Source organism: Equus caballus, chromosome 3 (assembly GCF_041296265.1).
Source record: "Equus caballus isolate H_3958 breed thoroughbred chromosome 3, TB-T2T, whole genome shotgun sequence".
Lineage (NCBI taxonomy): Eukaryota > Metazoa > Chordata > Mammalia > Perissodactyla > Equidae > Equus > Equus caballus.
Window position 1 is genome coordinate 84,182,835 of NC_091686.1, and position 21,193 is coordinate 84,204,027.

General features: G+C 42.0%; 1 long non-coding RNA gene across 1 annotated transcript; it reads left to right on the forward strand.

The window, feature by feature from the left end:
- The first annotated feature begins 598 nt into the window (after nucleotides 1–598).
- LOC102148938 (uncharacterized) lies at nucleotides 599–7,717 on the forward strand. Its single transcript, XR_290060.4, has 3 exons — nucleotides 599–1,009; nucleotides 5,403–5,540; nucleotides 7,419–7,717. It is a non-coding gene; the product is annotated as an uncharacterized lncRNA (long non-coding RNA).
- The last annotated feature ends 13,476 nt before the right edge of the window (nucleotides 7,718–21,193 follow it).

The following is a 21,193-nucleotide window of genomic DNA, read 5'->3' on the forward strand; positions in this document are numbered from 1 at the left end:
ATTTATTTCTCACAATGACCCTGTGAGGTAGATACTTTTATTATTTACTTGTTTGTTGTCCACTTCTTGGGTAGTGTGGTTTTCCTATATATTAAAGATTATAAAGGCCAGTCTAATATGGCCCATATGACAGAAAGGGCACAGATGGGAATTGGGATGAGGATAGAGAATGTGATTGTTTTTGCTCTCCTGCGCCCAGAACGTAGTAAGTACTGAAAGACATTTGAGTGGTTGAAAGCAACATCTTGTTCTTTTACTTCAAAAGCCTTCATCATAATCAATACATATGGCTGCTGGTTTACTTCATTGCTGGTTGCGTACCCCCCAGTCCCTAGTTGACTGCAACCTGCACCTGGGCACAAACTGGGTCTATTTTGTTTATTCACCCATGTATGTCAAACGTCCAGCCCGGAGCTGGCATATATTGGGAGTGAGAAAAATATTTATTGAACGATGGATTCCTCACTTGACAGGGAAACTGAGGCACGGAGAGGCTATGCAACTTGTCCAAGCCCACACAGCTTGGAAGTGGCAGCGGGAGGATTCAACCCGAGGTCTTTCTAACGCTAAGACCCTGTTCGCCTTCTCGCCCTAGCCCACAGCCGCGTGCGTTGTGTCGCCTGGGCCACCGCGACTGGGCGCGGGAGCCAGGGCCGGCCTGAAGTCCTCCCCCGGGCCCCCCCCGCCGCGGGTGGAGCCGAGGGAGGCAGAAGCTGGAAGAGGCCGGAGAGGCCGCTCCCTAGACGGCGGTCGACAGGCTCCGAGGCTGTGCGCGGCGCTCCAGAGCTCCCGCCCCGCCGGCGCGGGAACCACCACTTCCTCCTCCCCGGGATCTGTCTCGCTCTCTGGCCTCGGTCCCCCTCTGCCTGGCTAACCCGTTTCTCACTGGAAAGCGAAGCGACTCTAAGCTATCGCGTTGAATCCACAGCCTGAAAACACCTCCACCGGCAACGGTCCTCGAACCCCGAACACCCCAGCGCCCGCGCTCGCGGCGTCCCCGCTGCGACAGGTGCGCATGCGCGAGCGTGAGAGCTAGGGGGGAGAATTGAACAGGATCCTGTGTGTGCGCAAGCTCGTGTGAAGTGTGTGAGTGGGGAGTGAACGTACGTGGGAGTGTGACACGGTGTGTGTGTGTGCGTGAGGGGGTGTGCATAGTCAATGTATATGTCTGCAAGCTTGTGAAGAGGTGAAGAGTGTATGAGTAGAAGCGTGTGCGTATATGTAAGTGTATAAGTGAAGAGTGTAGATATGTGAGAGCTTGAGTGGGGGTTGTGAGCCTAAGTGTGTGTGAATATAGGAATGTGTGAACATAGGAATGTGCGAATAAGAGAGACTGAGTGTGTGAGGATGGATGTGGAGGCAAGCGTGTGTCAAGAGTGTGAGTGAGCGTCCGAATGTAAGTATGTGCGAAGCTGTGTGCCTGTGTAAGAATGTGTATGCACGAGGGCCACACGTGTGAAGAGTATAGGTGGGGGTGTGGGCGTGTGAGTGTGAGTGTGGATTTGGGAGAGAGCGTGTGTGGGACATTTGCGTGTGAGAGGGGGCACGTGCGTGGGGCGCATCTCCTCGAGCCCCGCCCCTCGGGGGCTCACTCCTACCCCGGGGCGGGCAGAGCCAGCGCTGTTTTGCTCTGCCCCGCTGTTTTGAGTGCAGAGTCAGCTTGGGGCCTTGGAATCTGGGACGTCACTGAAGGAGGGGACGGGAGTGTCTCCTCACGTCCAAATCGGGATGCTCTAAGCGGGAGGGACGCTGGGAGCATCGCCTGCGGGCCCGTTTCACCTGCCCCTGGTTTCTTCGCTCACTCTCTGGATCCTCTTTCCGTCCAGTTACTCAGTGAGCATTTATGGAGTGCTTTCAGTATGCTAGGCTCTCCTTTAGGTGTGGGGGAAACCAGGAGAACAAGATGGGCTTCCCTAGGGCTTTCTGTTCATGTGTAACTGCTGGTGATACAAACATAAATCTTGGTCTCTGCCCTCAAGCAGAGGGGCGTGGAGGGCTTATAAGACAGATAGTGATAGCAATAAGACAATGCATTGAAGTAAGTGCATGTGCAGTCTGTCTCCATTCCAACTTCAACAGTTTCACTGCACTATTGAGTTTGGGCTAGGGGTTAGGATATCCTGGGTGTGAATCCCTCCTCCCTTGACAATGGAAATAATAATGGCCCATCTCAAAGTGTGGCTGTGAGCTTTAAATGAGTTAAGTTGCAACAACCCTTGGCACCATGTTTGGAACGTGGTTGACGCTCAATATATACAAGCTATGATGATGGTGATGATGACGTTTCCCAGGACTGATGGAATGTTGTGGAGAAGGGGAGATGCTGCATTTGTGGGCTAGAAAGTTTAAGAGATTATCCATGGATTTAAATTAAATTGTGTATAATAGTATTACATTCCTGTCTAGCATCAGGCTATATCACATGTTTGGTTTTCATTTTTCTCTAATAATTGCTTCTCCTCCTGGACCAATGGTATCAATAGTGCTGTTGTCAAGGGTAAGTGAAGTCTTGGGGGAAGACAGCAAGCACCCACAGGAGCCGAATGTCCTTTAAGGCAGCCTTGAAGCATTTCTAGTCCGCCCAGGTACCATGAAAGTGAAAGGGAATATTTTCACAGTGACACAAAATGTGTGCTGTAATTTAACCTTGTGAGCCAAACTTCTGATGATATATGACATAGGAAATAAGTTTCCTGATTAGCCATGTACCTCCCTGGAACAAGGTACTGTATAAACAATTGCAGGGCGTATTTTGTTTTTTAAAGAAGGCTGTTTTATTAAGATTCTTTTTTTGATGTTTAACTAGGATCATAAAATAATTTTATTTTAAACCAAAAGAACATGTTCAAAAATTGAATTTCCTTGTTGAGATTTTTTTCAAGAAAAAATACATCAAAAAGACATCTTGAAAAGTGTGAGAATTGGTTGCAGAATCTAGGTTTGTGAACTTAGCAGCTGAAAAGGAATTTTGCCATTATTCAGCTGACCCATCTTATGTTACAACTAGAGCAACTAAGGTCCAGAAAGAAGTGGTGTAAGTGGTCTCTCCCTCTAGCAGTCACCAAGTAGGACCATCTCAATTTTGTTCCTCTAGCCACAGTTTTACCTTAGTGGGAAGATGCCTTGGCAACTGGGAGGAAAAAAGGGAGAGGAGTTCCAGTGCCCTTTCATATGGGCACCTCTCTGTTGCTGGCAACTCTTATCTTCTGGTGGCTCAGACTCAAACCCTTGGAATCTTCCTTGACTATTCTCTTTCTCTCCACACATTTAATTCATTAAAAAAAAATTCCTGATGGTTCTATCTTCAAACATATCCAGAAACTGACCACTGTCAGCACCCCCACTACTACCACACTGTCCCCATCACAGTCTAGCCTCCAGACTGGGCTCCTTCTTCCTAGACTTGCCTCTGTAGTCTGTTCTCAACCCAGCAGCCAGAAGGATCCTCTAAAAAGAGAAGTCAGATCAGATCAGAGCAAGAATCACAGACCTCACAATGGCCAAAAAGCCTCTCCATGGTCTGGCCGTGGCTGTCTCCCTGACTTCCTCTCCTATTGGCCTACTCTCTCGCTCTGCTTTCCTTGCTTGTCTGGCTCTCTCCTGCACTGGCTTCCCCTCTGCGGAGAACTCTTCCCTACACCGACAAGTCTCACTTCCTCACTTTCAGGTCTTCCCTCCAGTGGCACTTTCTTACTCTTTTTAAAATACCAAAGCCTCTCCTGTGCCCTCTGCACTCCCAACCCCCTTACCATGCTGTTTTGTTCTCCTATAGCACTTAGCACTTTCCAGCATACTATATAACATACTGAGTTTATGTGTTTATTGCCTGAACCTCCTGTGAAACTGAAAGCTCCTGGAGGATATTTTTGTCCGTTGGGGTCACTGAGAACAGTTCCTGGCGCTGTAGGTGCTCAATCAATATTTGATGTGGGATTGAAAGAAGGCCAGTGTTCTAGGCAGATGCCTAATCACCACTCTATCTTACCTCTACATAGAACTTTGGAGTTAACAAACAGTCTTAAATGTGTTATGTCACTGGATCTGCACAATTACATAAGCTAGAGAAGACTTTGTTTTGCTTCTTTTTTTTCTTTTTAAAGATTGGCACATGATCTACCACCTGTTGCCAATCTTCTTTTGTTTTTCTTCTTCTTCTCTCCAGAGACCCCCAAGTACCTAGTTGTATGTTCTAGTTGTAAGTTCTTCTGGTTATGCTATGTAGGACGCTTCCTCAGCGTGGCTTGATGAGCTGTCCTGTGTCCCTGCCCAGAATATGAACCTGTGAAACCCTGGGCCATTGAAGCAGAGTGTGCGAACTTAACCACTCGGCCATGGGCCGGCCCCAAGACTTTTAATTTTGATTGTTATTTCCACAATAAGGTATTCAGAGATTTAAGGACTTGCCCAAGTCCGATCCAGAACTAGGATCTAAATCAGAGTGTCTTTTTCAGTGGGAGACAAGTTCTCTATTCTAGACCTCTTGGCTAAATGAGGAAAACTAATAGGTTACTGGATTCACTGTAGATTCTTCTAAATCCTGGCCCTGGGATGAGGGCTGGGGTCCTCCCTCCTCTGTCTGCCTTTAGTATTATGTAGCTGCCCAGGCCCCAGCTAAATGAGTGGTGCTTTGGGGAGCTAGCACAATGGCCACATCCTCTTGTTTTTATAATTTGCATGGGGTTGGAAACAAGAGATATTGTCTTGTTGTTAGCCGGAGCTCATTTGGAGTCTGGCCTGAATCTCTGGATTTGGCTGGATGCCCTCCCTTGTCTGACTGCTCTGGGCAAACCAACATACTGCCTTCATCAGTGTATTACAGTTCCTTCCTCATGTTTGGGTTCTCTGTCAGTCCATCAGATTTAGCTGATGAGCTCATTGACTGCAAACTGATTGAGCAAGACAATGTCCCTCAGTCTCTGGGCACACACAGCACCATTGTCTTCCACAGATACTAGTCATAATTGACCTCCCCTTCCGAGAGCATTGGTATGTCAATAGTTATTAATCAATAACTGTTAGAGCAAGAATTTGTCATATTGAACTACAAAAGTAGTCAAAAAAAAGTAATATGTCAAGTAAAAAGCCAAAAAAAATCAGAAAATTGATGTAAATACAAAATTACCAATTCTGAACAAATTTTTAAAGACAATACTTTTTCCTCAAGGATGTTCACATGTAGTAAAATAAATGACAGTTAATTCTTTGTTATCCCTTGAATGGCATAAATTGTTACTTTTTTATGTGAATGGGGAAAATTTAAACATTTTGAGACAAGAAAAGGAAAAGAACAATTTGTTTATTGAAATATTAATTCAGTGTTTGGTTATTCACAGATTATCTCCATGCCATCTCCATTTAGAATTTAATACATGTCTCCGTCATACACTATTTTTCTGTTCCAGGTGCTCAAAAGCAACAGAGACGTTAATTATGAATGCAGAAGGCATGGTTCAGAAAGGAGTGATGGCAGCCAAAGTTAACTGCGTCATTGTTGTTCTGGAGGGGGCTTTTTACCTGTACTTTTTTTGAGATCAGGCAAGGTAATGGTGTTCTAAACAATGTACCTAATAGTAATCACAATACCACTTATATTGGCCGTAGAATGACCCCTAACCACATGGGATTCTTAGTGTATTTAGATGTCAGTAAAAGACAAAGCTTATCAGAATAATGGCTGCTTTTAAATACAAGGCCTGAGTCGTATTGTTAGAGGAACTTCTGGAAATAGAGCTATAGTTGCTATTGAAATTCAGTTCAGTTTAATTCACCATTATTTACTGAGTGCCTACGTGTGCTAGGTATAGAATCTAACAACAGCTCTCAATGAATTCTAATAGGTGTGTGATAATGTAATTTCAACAATCTATGGAACCATGGAGGAGAGAGCCGTTCTTCCCACTGGCATCAGGGACTCTGATTGGGCCTTGAACTATTTACAGGATATGCTCAGATTAAAAACAATACAATAATAACAACAGTGAGAGAATAGACTTCTAGGCCAAGGGTTTGTTAGTGAGCACAGGCCTGGAAGATGGATATGCGTTATGTGGAGGTGGAATAGCTGCATTCAGGAGAGAGAAACATCAAGGGTTGCTTAGCAGCAGAAAGCAGAGTCTGAGTGGCAGGTGAAGGAGTATGAGATATCTCTATATTAGATGGACAGTCTCTGAAGGATGCTAAACAGAAAGTTGAAATGGTTATATTATAATCATTGTAAAGGATGGATTGGAAGAGAGAGAAAGCAGAAGCAAATTCCTTTTTTTTTTTAATTGAGTTAATGATAGGTTACAATTTTGTGAAATTTCAGTTGTACATTAATGTTTGTCATTCGTGTTGTAGGTGCACCACTTCACCCTTTGTGCCCACCCCCCCACCCCACCTTTCCCCTGGTAGCCACTAATCTGTTCTCTTTGTCCACATTTTTAAATTCCTCATATGAGTGGCAGAAGCAAATTCTTAAAGTCCAGTCTCGAGACGATGAGAATCATATTAATCAGTGGTGGTGGGAATGGAGAGCAGAGGATAAATTCAAGAGTCATACGGAAGGGAGCATGAACAGTCCTTGTTACTAAATAGATGGGATGTGGGTACAGAAAGAAGAATGAGTCCATGAGGAATTGGATTTCTAGCTCAGGCATCTGTGTTAACGACAATGGTGTTAACAAATACAGTGGTTACAGATGGAAGATAAACAGTTTTCATTGTTTCGGATGGGCTTGTAGATAGAGTGAGTGGAAGAGAAAGAAGATAAACAATTTGGTTTTAGACATTTTGAGTTGTAAGTACTGTCAGAACAGCCAAAGGGAAATTTTTGATGTATAATAGCAGTTAGAAATATGGATCTGAACTTTAGAGAAATAGGGGTTGGAAATAAAAATGGTATCAGCCTACAGTATTTAAACTATATACAATAGTTGCAGCATTAAGATAAGATGATATTACTGAGCGTTGAGGTGATGGTTAGAACAGTGGTCAGGTTGTAGTCTTGGTATAGTGCCTATCGGATAATTGGCACATAGTATTGAACATATTTGTTGAATGCTGAGTCTGTTCCAGAGTCTCACTCCCCTGCTCTCAGAAATTGTAAAAATCTCTTGGTCTGTCTGTGCAGGGGTAATCAAGTACTTACCACTTGGCAGTGGGACCAGAATGCAGTGGATTTGGAAACTAAATCAGTTGTAAGGTGGTTTGGTGTGAATATGGGATTAGAATTATACATAGCCTCTTATAGCCAACCAGGAGCCTTAGAAAGTTGGCCTAAGCACTCTTTCCTCATGCCCTCCCATCTAACAGAAATAGAGTAAGTAGGGCAATCCTGATGTAGAATTCAGACAACCTGCCTTGTTTTCTTTCCCAAAGGCTTCCTTTTTTGTGTAGACTTTAGACATTTTCTGATTGACTCAACTTTATCTCCACAGGGCCTGTTGACAACTTAACATGCCAAGAACCCATCAAGTGAGGCAGGTAGATGTTTATGGCCTGTTCCTGGTCCTGGTGTATTACCACAGCATTGCTCAGATTCCCAGTCTGAGTCAGAATCCTAAGTGACTGTTCCACGTCACAGGATGTTTGTTTGTGTTTGCTGAAGGACTTAAAGTGCTTGCAAAATGGTCTGTCATATCCATCTTCAGAAAGAAGATTGCTCATCTTTGAGATCCCATGTAGATGGAAAAAGGAGGTAGAGATGATAAATAAATGTACAAAATCATATACAGTATCACCATTTACTGCCAGCTATAACTTTTTATTGGTCCTGTTAATTTTCCATGTCACCTCATTACCTAACTAACTGCTCTCATTCTATCACATTCTGGATCAACCTCTCTGCTTCAACCAGAAGGGCCTGTTTGTGACCCATGGTACACACAGCCCCATACTGGGGACTTCCTACTGACACCTTTCCCCACTTAAAGTACTTCTATGCTTTTCTCAATCATCTATCCAACATTTAATCTTTAAAATCTTCCTCAAAACTACAGCTTTTTCATAGAACTTTTTCTTCCTAATGGTGAAATGCAAATCATCCAAAATTCCTCAGTGTTTACATATGTAGTAACTATAATATCTTAAAGAGCAATATCTTATAGACTAGCCCTCAGCATCACCTAGAGAGGTGGTTGAGTTGAATGGACTGTTTGACTAAGTAAATCTGAAGTTTCTTAGATAATGAGAATAATAATGATAGTAACGATCATTCAGCGAGTATCTCCGTGCCAGGCGCTGTACTAAGCATTTTGCTGTCATTACATTTGATTGTCACAGTAAAGTGAGGAGCATATCACCCTCGTTTTACAGATGAGTTAACTGAGGTTCATAGAGGTTAAGTAATTTGCCCAAGGTCTCTTGATTAGTAAAGAGCAGAACCTGCATTCAAACCTATGTCTTTGAGACTCTGCAGTTGGTAATCTTGCCATTGCACCATGTTTTTAGTGTTTGTTTTTTGAAAGACAAAAATAGTTTCTGTGGGGGCCAGCCTGGTGGTGTAGTGGTTAAGTTCATGCGCTCCACTTCCACGGCCCAGGGTTGCTGGTTCAGATCTCCAGCACAGACCTAGCACCGGTTGTCAAGCCATGCTATGGTGGCATCCCACATAAAATAGAGGAAGATTGGCACAGATGTTAGCTCAGTGACAATCTTCCTCAAGCAAAAAGAGGAGGATTGGCAACAGATGTTGGCTCAGGGCCAATCTTCCTTACCACAACCCCCCCCCCCCCCCCCCGCCCCACCCAAAACAGTTTCTGGCATTTTCTTGATCTCTTTCTATTCCTCCTTGTACAGGGCCATGTACTGAATGCTGTAATTAAATAGGCTCTTTTAGGTTGCAGGAACACATGGATGCTCCATTTCCTTCAGCAGACTGTTTTTGGTAAGGATAGATGGGGAAGTAAGGAAAGTAGGATCTGCCTTAGCAACTGAAAAGCCAACCTCGTGGAAAATGGGAAAAATCGCTCCTCCTCAGGTCCATTTCCTCAGAAGGGGCTTACTTAGAGTTTTGTGGATCCTCTCTCCCTCTGTGAACAAAGCTTGCTAAAGTTCAGATGAAAGACCTTTCATTAGAAACCAGTTTTTTCATTAATTCAACAAGTATTTATTGAGTGCTGACTATATGTCAAGCACTCTTCAAGGCACTCGGGAAAAATGGTGAACATAACAGATAAAATTTTCTCCTAATGGGGCTCATGTTCTAACAGTTCCTTTTACTACGTTTTAGCAATGATAAATCTCATGGAGCCTGTCTCTTCTTCATGCTTGTTCTCCAGATTTTAAGTCTTCTCCATTTTCAAGATTGTGCTTGAATTAAGAAGTGGGTCTAAGCCAGTATTTCCCAGATTTGTTTATAGTGGTCACCTGTTGGTTGCTTCTACAGCATTCATAGTGTTTGGATTCAGCCTTGGAATTCTGGGGAAGCTGACGCTATCTATGGCTCCAAAGAGGAGCATGTGATCTAGCCTAAGCCAGTCATATATGTTATCCCTTCCACAGTGACTGGCTTGGTAAGCAGCATGTGTTGAGAAGGTCTAATAAGAGCAGATCTCAGAACTGTTGGGGGGGATTTCAAGAACTCTGATCCTCTCTCACGCTCTGGAGACTGTGAGGTGTAAATATGAGGGCTGGATCTACTGCAGTCATTTTGCAGAGAAGAGGGAAGACTTTAATACTCAGAAATAAACAGAGTCCCGAAATGGAGCTGGAGGTCTGATCAAATTGCACTTTGACTGCCCCACCTCTATACTCTAACCATCAGTGAAGCCAATAAATGTCTTTATTTATTAAGACAGTTTGAATTTAATTTTGCTAATTGAAACAAAGCATAGCAATTGACACTAAAGAAAAGAAAAGAAAAGAAGAAACACTCTCCTCCTTTGTTTTTTCTAAAAGCATTTCACAGGACTAGATTTTCTCAGAATAAATTCACATTGCAAAATGTTCATTTTGACAGACTATAGCCTTTAGCCAATGTCGCAGAGAGGATAAAATATGCATCCCTTTGACAAAGATCTTTCCTATATTTAAAAAAATATTTTTGTATCTACTGTTATATAGTCTAAGTCCAAAGAAATATTAAATGTTAATCTTCAAAGATGGTAGGTGGTTTACATTTTTAACACAGCTTTTCAGTGAGTGATTAAAACACCTTTGAGATATTACTTAAGGAAATGAAGGGGGAAAAAAAAGAGGCCATTGTGATTATGGTCGAAAGAAAGAAAGAATATATCTCGGGAGAAAGAAAATACGGAAAAGGTAGAAGAAAACAAAAAGGAGGGATAAAAATCAATTTTCTAAAAAGGGAAGTTTTAACACTAACTTGGGAGAGAAAGTATACAGTAAAATTTCTAAGATTGTATAATTTAATGTCATGTAGGAAAACATAAAGACGGTAGTTAATAAATCACAAAAAGATCTCTTAAGGTTGAGTGGACAGAAAAATGAAAGATAGGCTCATTACAGACAAACATAATTCGAATTATGTTAGGTTGTTTCTATGCTATTTTAATGATGATCCAGAAACAAAAGGGGGATTAAAAAGGATTGTGGAACTATTCGCTAATGGTATGAGCCTAATCTGACTCAATTAAATCTGACCGAACTGCTCTGCTCAACAGGACCATCCAAATGTTGTCTTTGATCACCTTAGGAATGAGAACGGAAAGTAATATCTGACCCTTTGGCAACGACATTTATCAAAACGACATTTGACGTGTGTGTGATGGTAGGGTCCTGAGCTACCAAAAGTTTGTAAACTCAGTAACCTGAAAAAAACCTGTATTAGTAGGCACTAATTATAGAATCAACATGTGAGAAACATTACATTCATGGGTTGATTGGCATCTCTCCTAGTTGATCTGAGATTACCGTTTAAAGAGCTTTTGATTTTTGGTTTGTTTGCCAAGTTACATCATTCCTAAAGCATCTCAAGTCAGGCAGGACAGGATAGAACCACATGCTGATGCCACAGGGTGTAGATGAGTCCAAATGGACCCTGATTTAGTCAACAGTCATGCTCTAATCATGAATGATCAGCGCTGTGATACTAACAAGAATGATCAACTGCTCATGTGACATGTCCTTAAACAGGTCCTCATGGTTGGCAGTGGGGTGGCAGGAGGGCTGCTGTGGAAATGAACTTACAGGGACTTAACAGACTGAGTAGGATCTCTGGGCAAGGAAGGATGACTTCTAAAGTGAGCAGTAGCCACAATAGACTTGTTGGGACATTCAGAGGAAGCATCTCCTGTGGATAAACCTCTCACGGCTAATCATTATGCTAATCCATGGGAAATAATCTGTCCATTCCTTAGATGACACATGCATTGCTACCTCAATGAACCTCTCATAGATAATGTGAGCTGTTCATTTGAATCTTGGTAAACAATAACATCAAGCTGACTCTTCTTCCAGTTCACTCATTGAATTCTTAAGTTGTCTGGCAACTGTGCAGGTCTGAATGGATGCCTAGTCACTCATAAACCCTTTCCACTACCCGAGAGTATGGCTTTGCTCAGAGAGAAAGACTGAAAGAGAGGAATGGTTGCAGCATCTTCTTGTATTTCTACAGGGATTTGTAGGTGCTCAGAACATGGTCCAGCATGGTGAATTGTTTCTGTGAAAGAGGCAGCTAGAAAGGAATATTGTCCTCATGCTCTAGATAAGAGAATTGAAGGAAGATACTTAAGAATAGACTGATTATAATGCAGCATGAAAATGCATATGCATTATCTCCTCTTTATTCCAGTATTCTATCCACCCTGAGTGATATAACATTGTCATCACTAATAACAACTAACATTTATTGAGTACTTATTATTTTTTACATATATAATTCCTTTTTTTCTACATATGTAATTTCATTTAATCCTCCCAACAACTCTATGCAATGAGTGCTATAATTAGCTCCACTGCACAGATGAGGATAACAGGTACTGAGTCAACCCAGTTTCCCACGTCTTAAATATCATCCTGGGATTGTTAAATGTTTGGGGAGATAAATGACAATTTTTGTAACCACTCAGCAATTCCTCATTATACTGCATAAAAATGGTTAGCCTCATTTTCTCATTAAGTTTATATTTTTTCCTTCTGATTTATCTTCCCTTCCTTGTAGTGGGAACTTATGCACAGAAACAAAAGGAGTCTCAGATTTTAATTGTATTTCAGCTTTTTAGGAGCCATTTAGGTTTGAATAAGTCATTTAACTCAGTCTTCTCTGAAGTCTATATAATAGGAATGATATGTTTCTGTTTATTTTACTGGAGAGTTGTGAGGGTCAGATGAGATATTATGAATGAAATTGTTTTGTAAAGTGTTAACCACTAGGCCAACACAGAATTAAATGTTATTTCTGCTTACAGATGGTCTTTTTTCTTTGCCTCATTTTTTCCTTATTTTTCTGAATAGAGACATTCCATTCTTTTACACGTTCGTATCCAAATATCTTCCAAATGTTGCAATTAACTACCACAGAAAAGATAATAGAAGGACTTCTGAAGAAGTTTACTTAGAACTATCTTGTTCCTCCATGTCTAAGTTATTCTCCTGGTAAGTAAGGTGTGTTTAATTTTCTGAATCTCCAGTTTACTTCGTTGTGCATTACATCTTCAAAGGACACACTGATATCTTTAAATAGACCAAGTACAGAGTTAGTAGATTGTCTCCCAAAGCCTGAAATTATTCACGCATCTCCTTAAGTGCCTCACATCACTAGGAGCAACAGAATACCTTGGATACTGCAGCCCTAAAGTTAACTTACTTGAGAGAATTTGATCTTTAAAATTTTAGTTCTATATAAAAGTAACTCAGGTTGTTTATTTTTTCTCCCCAAAGCCCCAGTACATAGTTATATAGTTGTATATCCTAGTTGTAAGCTGTTCTACTTCTTCTATGTGGAATGCTGCCACAGCATGGCTTGATGAGCAGTGTGTAGGTCCGTGCCCAGGATCCGAACCTGGGAACCCTGGCCCAAAAGCAGAGCATGTGAACTTAGCCACTGTGCCAGCAGGCCGGCCCCATGTAACACAGGTTTTAAGAAGAGGTTGAAACATACTAGTCAATGAAAGTAGAAAAGAAAGTTCAAAAGTATGAATGTAAAATGCAGACATTCAGAAAGAAAGTGATATGAGAAAATATTATAAGGAAAAGGTAGATAGGAGTGAAAACACACCAGAGCAAGGCCAGTGTGTATGTGGTGGGGTGGGGAGGGAGCAGTGAGAGAGGGCATAGGGCAAGTTTTCTTCAAAGTTCCCATGTGAAGCTGGGTACTGCCGAAACTTAATCGCATGAGGAGTCCACCACGATTATAACCATGAAATCCAACTCTTCCATGTACCATGTTCAAAGAAGTTTAGGAAAATCTTAACATGGGTGAGTAACAAGCTCATTGGCTCCCAGTGAGAGTTCAAAGGGGTAGAGAGTAAATTTTCACCCTCATTTAGGAGGTGAAAATTTCACACCCATTTAGGAGCAAAAATTTGTTGTGCTCCTCAAGCCTTCAAGATGAAGCCCAATATTTCAGAAGTCATGTATTGAGTGTCTATATAAGTTAAGAATGGCACTAGGGCGATACTACAGAGGGATAAGTAAAATAACTTCACTAAAAAAGATACCAAAGAAACTTTTACACACAGACACACAAATCCCCCCAAAACTTTTTTTTTAAAGATTTTATTTTTTTCCTTTTCTCCCCAAAACTCCCCGGTACATAGTTGTATATTCTTCATTGTGGGTCCTTCTAGTTGTGGCATGTGGGACGCTGCCTCAACGTGGTTTGATGAGCAGTGCCATGTCCGCGCCCAGGATTCGAACCAACAAAACACTGGGCCGCCTGCAGCAGAGTGCACGAACTTAACCACTCGGCCATGGGGCCACACCGTCCTCCAAAACTTTAAATTTTAATAGTTTGATCAATCTACTCAATCTATTTTTCCTTGCCTTTCTACTGTTTCTTATGTTGTCCAGGTCAAGAGGGAAGTGCTGGTCCCTTTTTTATTTTTTCTTATGACTTGGTTATATTGCTACATAACCAATTACCCCGCACCTTAGTGACGGAAAACAACAATAAACATTTGTTATTTCTGACAGCTTCTGTGGGTTAGGAAGTGGTGAGGGGCTTAGCTGGGTGGTCTGGCACAGGGTCTCTCCTAGCATTGCAGTCAATATGTTAGTTGGGGCTGTAGTCATCTGAAGGCTTGGCTAGGGCTAGAGCATCTGCTTTGAGGATAGCTCACTCACAAGAGTGGCAGGAGGCCTCAGTTCCTCTCCCTGTGAGCCTCCCTAAGGCGCTGTTTGAGTGTCCTCATGACATGGCAACTGGCTTCCCCCAGAGTGAGTGATTTAAGAGAATAAGGTGGATGCTGCCATGTCTTTTATAATTTAGCCTCAGAAGTCACATAGTCTCACTTTCACAAATCCTATTGGTCACACAGGTCAGCTCTATTCATTGTGGGAGGGGACTACAGAGGGATGTGAATACCAGCTGATGAGGCTCATTAGGGATCATCTTGGAGGCTATCTATCACACTGGTCAAATCACACTACGTCTTGTTCTGAGCCCCAGATAATAAAAAACAGAGCTATTGACCAAACAGAGTTGATAGCAGTCAGATGCAGCCTCTGTAGTGTTAGGAACTTGAACCTACTTCTTGGAGGAAAAATGATTGAAGTAAATGGGCATATTTAGCTCAAAGAAAAAAGATTTTAGATAGAGATATCTTCACCTATTTGAAGGACTGTCACCTAGAAGAAAGAGTAAGCTTGTTTTGTGTCTCCCCAGAGAATTAACAGATGAAGATATCTTGAATGACTCTTGGACTACAGGCAATATTCAAGGGCTTGGAATAAAAAAAATAGCCAAGACACAGTCCTAGACTCCAGTTTGAAAAAGAATAATCTTTAAGAACTGTGGCAGAACGTAATAAAGTATTTTTGTATATGTTCAATAAGCTACAGATATTTAATATAGTTATTGGAGATGTTTGATAGAGAAAGAAGCACCACATGATTGAGACTGAAGCATGGTTTTGGAGACCAGTGTGGATGAGATGACTTCTGGACTCCATTCTGTTTTATGAGCCTATGATTTTAGGAGTAGTCTCCAGACGTTTGTGAATTTAAAAGATGGCATGAGGAAGATCCAGTATAACTTGTATGTCATATTTACAGTGTTGGTTTAAATCAACTGAGCAGCCATAGATATTCTAGGGTAATCTAAGAGAATCCACATGGATTTTACAGATAAATTGTAAAAATAATTGAAGACAGACGTTGAACTAAGTATATATGTACAGTGTGAGATGATCAAGGGCAAAATGAAAACAGAATTATTTCATACGTGTAGCCATCTATTTAATATTTATAAAGCAATGACTATATGCTAGGCACTCTTGTAGGTATTGGGAAGATAGAAGGAAGCAATCTGAATATTTCTCTGCTGGTGTTTAAGACCATAGAGCAGGGGCTGGCCCTGTGGCTGAGTGGTTAAGTTCACGCACTCCGCTTCAGCAGCCCAGGGCTTTGCTGGTTCGGATCCTGGGCGCGGACATGGCACCAATCGTCAAGCCATGCTGAGGCAGCATCCCACATGCCACAACTAGAAGGACCCACAACTAAAAATACACAACTATGTATTGGGGAGAAAAAGGAAAAATAAAATCTTTAAAAAAAAAAAGACTGTAGAGCACAGTGGGAAGATCATGGGGCAAGGAAACATATTGTTTAGACTCAGCTCCTGGTTCAACCACTTTCTGGTTGTGTGGCCTTGGGCCAAGTTACCTAATTTCCTTTTGCCTCAGTTTGCATATATGTAAAATAGGGATGATGGGGCTGCCCCGTGGCCGAGTGGTTAAGTTTGCGCACTCTACTTCTGGGGCACGGGATCCGCTGGTTCAGATTCAGGGCACAGACCTACGCACCACTCATCACGCCATGCTGTGGTGGCATCCCACATAGAAGAACTTACAACTAGGATATACAACTATGTACTGGGGCTTTGGGGAGGAAAAAAAAAAAAAAGAAGGAAAATTGGCAACAGATCTTAGTTCAGGGCCAGTATTCCTCACCAAAAAGCATATTTTGAAAAACAAGAAAAAAACCTGCTTGATGCAATTTAAAATTCTTCCTCACACCTAGGATGATAGTACTCATGGCTGGAAGATGCTGCTCATGGTTGGAAGATGCTGCTCACGGCTGACACTGAATATTTTTTCTCCTGAAGCCATTTCCTCATACTACATCTACCCCATCCAAATAAACTAGGTTCAGAACTTCATAAATCATACATTATTGTTAGTATTATTATCTCTAACCCACTTGTTAAGTGTTAATAAAGACAGAGTAATAAGAAAAATAGCTAACATACTCTGTGTGTTTACTAGACACTGTGTTCTAGGTCCCATCCATTTGCCTTTTTCAGAAATCATATGCTAGATATGACCCCTCCCTCAACTAGTTTCTTAGGTTGACCATTCCTGTATCACAAGCTTGGTGTAAATTTAGACATGGCAGTCAAGCAGAGTACAGGCCTGGGGCTTTGATTTTTCATCAGAGACCTATATTTCTTCAAACCAGAATTCCAAGAGAAATATTTTCCACATTGCTTCCTTGGGCCCATGGGCAGAGTTTTTCTGCTTTCTCTCTTGTAGCCCGTCCTAGTTGGATGCTGTGGTCCTGCCTTTAACCTACCCATGGCCAAGTCTCCTATCACAGCATGGATATTAAAACCCCTGCCTTTTTAGGGCTGAGTAGCATTCCATTGTATATATGTATCTTGCCACTTGTGACAACATGGATGGACTTGAGGTTATTATGCTAAGTGAAATAAGTCAGACCGAGAAGGATATTTACCATATGATTTCACTCATCTGTGGAAGACAAACAAACAACACATAGATACAGAGAACAGATTGGTGGTTACCAGAGGAGAATACGGTGAGGGGAGGGTGAAAGGGGTAAAGCGGCACATGTGTACAGTGACAAACAGCAACTAGACTTGTGGTGGTGAACATAGTGCAGTCTATACAGAAGAGGAAATATAATGATGTACACCTGAAATTCACATAATGTTATAAACCAATGTGACCTCGATGAAACAAACAAACAAACAAAACCTCCTGCCTTTAACTGCTGGGACCTACTTCTGGTCCAGTAATTCCCCTTACTCTTCCTCTTCCCAGCCCAGGGGATCGTCTACGAGTCTATCACTCAAGCTTTAAGCTTTATCTTTACTTCTGGCACACTACAAAGTTTCTTCTCTCTTTTGAATTCTACATTTACTATTTTTTAATTTTTTTCAGTATTACTATTTTTTTTATAGACTTTATCTTTTAGAGCAGTTTTAGACTTTAAGAAAAATGGAGAAGATTGTACAGGGAGTTTCCTATATTCCTGCACTCAGTTTTCTCTATTAACATCTTACAGTATGTTTGCTAAAATTAAGGAACAAATACTGATGCATTTACTGTTAACTAAAGTCCATAGTTTGTTCAGATTTCCTTAGTTTTTACCTAATTTCCTTTTTAAGTTCCAGAATCCAAACCACGATACCACATTACATTTAGTTGTCATGTCTCCTTATGCTCCTCTGGACTGTGACAGTTTCTCTGGCTTTCCTTGTTTTTGATGACCTTGACGGTCTTCAGGAGAATGGTTTGGGTATTTTGTAGGATGCCTCACTACTGGAATTTGTCAAATGTTTTTCTCGTGATTGGGGTTATGGGTTTTGGGGAGGAAGATCAGAAAGCCTAAGTGCTCTTTTCATCATATCATAACAGAGGTACCTACTATCAACAGGATTTGTGGCTGTTGATGTTGATCTTGATTACCTGGCTGCAGTAGTGTTTGTCAGGTGTCGCCACTGTAAAGTCAGTCTTCCCTGCTTTCTACACTGCACTGTTTGGAAGGAAGTGTCTACACATAGTCCACACCTAAGGAGAGGCAAGTTATGCTCCCCTTTGCTACTGTTTTCTTAATGGTTATGTTTGATCTAGGATTTCTATGTGTGTGTAGAGTGAAGGGATTCTGTGTTGGCTCTGTCAAGTTGCTTGTTGAGTCCTTCCCCAGGATTTGCTATTCTCCTAAATACAGTGGTCACCATTTAGTTTCTATCTTACACCATCTCTGCAGAATCTCACATGGACGATTACTACCTCCTTCTTTAACTTTTCTCTCCTTTTACTTTCTCAGTTTGCCTCTCACCACTTTGGCTGCTCCCTCTCAATTTCTTTTGCCAGTCCCTCCTCCTCTCCCCATCTCTAATCACTGAAATTCCTTCATCTTAGATCCTCTTATCTTCTCACTCTCTCTCCGGGCCATCTCACCTCTTGGCTTTTGAGCCATCTTTGTCACTTCCATGGCTATCTTTACCATCTATGAACTGATAGATCCCAAATGTATTTATTTCCTGACAAGACTTCTCTTTTGAGCTTCTCCCTCTGTTTCTCCCTTTTCCCCCCTTGGTCTTGTCTATCCATCCATCCACCCACACATCTATTCATCTGTCTATCTAATATCTCTGTCTATCTATGTTCTACGAGGCATCTCCATTGGGTGTCTCACATTCCACAAACTGAATTCATTATCCTCTCCTACAAACCTGGGAGATCTTTAAGTGAGGCTGAACTCAGGTGACTCAAACACAGTCATCAGGACGAAGTCATGTTTGCTTCATCCCTTGGCCCTAGTTTCTTCAGTGTTGTCATCATTCTCGGGCAGTTTCTACGATTGCAAGAGCAACATGGCTCCTAGCAGATTCACAGAAAAAGAGATTTTTCCCACCTTCCCAATAGTTTTATTAAAAGCTCTGCTATTGAATCTCATTGATTCTGTCTGAATCACATGTCCATTCAAACCAATCACTGTGCCCCATGCTCTCTGATTTGCCAGTCCTAGGTCACATGCCCACTCTTGGAATTGGGGATGGGGTCAGCTTAACTCAATCACATGTACTGTTAGTGGGAGAGATACAACTTACCGCAAATCATCCAAGAAGAGGGGGATGTGTACTGTTTGAGAAGAAGTGGGGATGCATGCTCGGTAGGTTGGACTACTGGTCTCCCATTTGGAGATTTTAAAATGCACTTCTGATATTGTCACTGCCTGGCTTCACATCCTCAGTGTATCTCCTTTACTTTTAGGATGAACTTCAGACTCCTTACCAAGGCCTTCAAGTTTCTCCCAACCTCTTCACCCCCATCTCAGTTTGTCTCTGCCTTCCTCACTATGGTCCAACCTCACTAGCTCTGGTTTGTACCTGATTTGGGTCATGCTCTTTTGTGCCCCAGGGTCTTTAAACATTACTATAGACTAAATGTTTGTGCTCCTCCAAGATTCACATGTTGAAATCTTAACCCCCAACGTGATGGTATTAGGAGATGGGGGCATTTGGTAGATGATTAGGTCATGAGGGCAGAAAAATAAATTTCTGTTGTTTATAAGCCATGTAGTCTATGGTATTCTGTTATAGCGACCCAAACTAATTAAGACAAACGTGCTGTTTCTGCTGCCTGGAACTTTCTCCTCTCTTCTATTTCCCCACCCTCATACTTTTTCTTAGCTCACCTTAAATGTCATTTCCCCAGAGAAGAATTTCTGATTTCTCAGAGTGAGTTAGGTCTGTTAACTAATCTCATGGACACCCCTCTTCTTCTCCACAGGACTGATCACAATTCTAATAGTTAACCATTTTTATAATTGTCTGTCAGCCCTCCCAATGGACTTTATGCTCCATGAAGGCAGGGACTGTGTTTTGTTTACTACCTTATTGCTAAACCCTAGTTCCTGACACGGAGTATGGCACATGGGAATAACTCAATGCATATTTGTTTAATGAATGAGTGAACAAATGAGGGTTTACATGCCACCTTTGTCAGCTCAGGCTGCCATAACAAAAGACCATAGACTGGGTAACTTAAATAACAGAAATTTATTTCTCCCAGTTCTGGAGACTGGAAGTGCAAGATCAAAGCGCAGGTTGATTTGGCTCCTGGTGAGGCCCGACTTGCTGGCTTGTAATTGGCAGTCTTCTTTCTGCCTGACACCAAGGGGAGAGTTGGGGGGAGAGACCAAGACCTACCTCTCTGGTCTCTTGTTATAAAGGCACTAATCTCATCCTGAGGACCGTACCCTCATGACCTCATCCAAACCTCATTACCCCCCAAATCCTTATCTCCAAATACCATTGCATTGGGGTTAGGGCTTCCACAAATGAATTTTGGGGGACACAATTCAGTCCACAGCACATGCATTACCTCATTTGATCCTTGCTAACCTCATGACATAGGTTCCATTTCAGGATGAAGAAAAGGAAGCTTAGAAAGTTGAATCTGCCCAAGGCCACTCAGCTAGGTAGTGACAGAACTTGAAGTTTTCAAATCTAGGAATATTTGCCTTAAAAGCAACAGAAGATTTGTTGCCTCATGAGGCCCTGAGGCATTATCCTGTTTGGTTTTGAGCATTTTGGTCTGAAGGTAAACATGAAAGTGTGTGAAGCAGGAATGTAAAGGGGAACTCAGATGGAGAGAAGTTGATACAGCAGAGAGCCGGAGAGCACCTGAACACTAAGAGAAAAGATACTGAGAAGGGGAGTTTGTCCTCAGGAAGAGACTGGGGAAGGAGTCCGACGGGAAACTGGACCCTGAGGGGTTGGGGTGAAGTTTGGGATTATGATGTCAACCATCATCGGGGAAATGTTTGACTCATCTTCCTTCAGCCTCTTGGCCTCGTTCCCAGATCCCACACCCTTTTGCTGGCTCTGACAGGTTTTTCAGAGCAGGAAAAAGAACAGCAAAATAGGAAGAGCAAAAATAAGACAGCCCCTGCCTTACACTGAGGCAGTGGGAGTTACAAAGATCTCTCTGTTGAACTGATCTTAGAGTAAGAACAGTTCCCCCACACAGAACCAGCATTAAGATAAGGGTGAGGTTCTCACAGTCCTAGGAAGTCTAATTAACTCATGATGTTCTGGAAATAGCACTAGAAACAATATATCTTAATTCAGATAACATTTATTGGGCTCCTTCTCAGAAGCAGGAACTGTGGAAAGTGCTAGAGATTTAAGGAGCTGTGCATGACTTCCTCTGCCCTTGGGAATTTGTCAGCTACATGATGATTTAGGTATTGGGGGCACTAGCCCCTTATCTTGGCCACTGTTTCTACAGAAAGGTGAGTTCTCAGTCACAGCACACAGGGTGTGGGCCATGCCCAG